Here is a 1,394-nt window from a genome sequence, read left to right on the forward strand (position 1 = left end):
TTTTCCTTGTTTGTGGTTAGCAGGTCCAGCAAAATATCTCCCATGATCAGTTCATGGGTTTCCTGTATCAATAAATTTTCTTTCATACATTCCAAAGGCTTCTTGAATTGCTTACACCCGGTCGTATTGCTCTTCCAGCGGACACTATGGTACTTAAATTCACCCATGAGTATTAAGACCTGTGTCTGTGAGGCTTTCTCCAGCTACACAAAGTAGAGCCTGTATCAGCTGTGCTGGTCTGTTCTTGAAGCTTCACCCACCCTTCATCAACAGACTCATCCCAAAGCAAACCTGTATGCATTTAAGTTGCTCCTTAAGTTGTTCCTCTGTACCTACCCACCGTATCTTTCATAAGGAGTTGGTATTCCACTCTGTCAGTACTTCAGCCATGAGTTTTCCTACCAGGTCACTGTAGTCCCAGTGAGGTGGTAACTACGGTTGTACGTGAATTTCTCTTGTTGATATTTTAAGGACTGTAAGACCAAGAAAAAAGAAAGTCACTAAAGCAGCAGAAACCACACTGATGGACAGTACAGGTAGAATATTATACTCTGTCGTTTGATTCTCATCCTAATACTTGTGTTTTCTGTCACGGAAACATTTATAACAACCCCATTTTAAATGACCACGTGAGTATTACTAAAGAAGCACATCAAAACCATATTTGGATGCTACTTGGAGAACTCTGATTATGTGACTCTGTAAGCTTGAATTAAATTAGTTTGGGAAAATTTGTAGTTGTCCAGTGCCCTAATAATAGTCGTGTTTTATTAACTAAACTTTATTACTGGCTACATATAAGGGAAGAGAACTCAAAATGAGTCTTAATATCCTCTCTTTTGTACTTGTATGGGAATTAAAATGCCTGATATAAAACTTCTATGTATGGTAAATATATTTCATTATGTGTGCTATCTAGTGACTTTACCTATGAGTAAGATTGAAAGGGAAGAAAAATGAAAAAGAGGATGACTAAGGTGAAATTAGTCGATATTTTATGTGCATATAACAAGCAATAATATAGTCTTTACCATTAAATAAATTAACATTTGAAAGAAGAAAATGACAGTTAGTTTTAACTCATTTAAACAGCAGATTCAGCAATGACTGCTGCTCAGCTCCTCCCTTGAGTATGTTAATCAGTAAGAAACAAGAGTCATGCTTTTTCTACCATAACTCATATTTGTGTGTGTATGTTAATGTGTGAAGGATGAGCTTCAGGTGTAGAAGTATACAGGCACCTTCCGTTACAGCCCTAATACTTAAACCTAACCATTACAACATTCTTAGGAGAAGTGTATATTTAAAGCCATATGATGAAAAAAATGTGTCTCAACATTTTCCAAGGGTTGGAGGAGTTCATCAGTACTTAAACTCTGGATTTAGGATAAAAA

This window comes from Empidonax traillii, unplaced genomic scaffold (assembly GCF_003031625.1).
Source record: "Empidonax traillii isolate 1590-97213 ecotype Southwest subspecies unplaced genomic scaffold, ASM303162v1 scaffold1652:size173403, whole genome shotgun sequence".
Classification (NCBI taxonomy): Eukaryota; Metazoa; Chordata; class Aves; order Passeriformes; family Tyrannidae; genus Empidonax; species Empidonax traillii.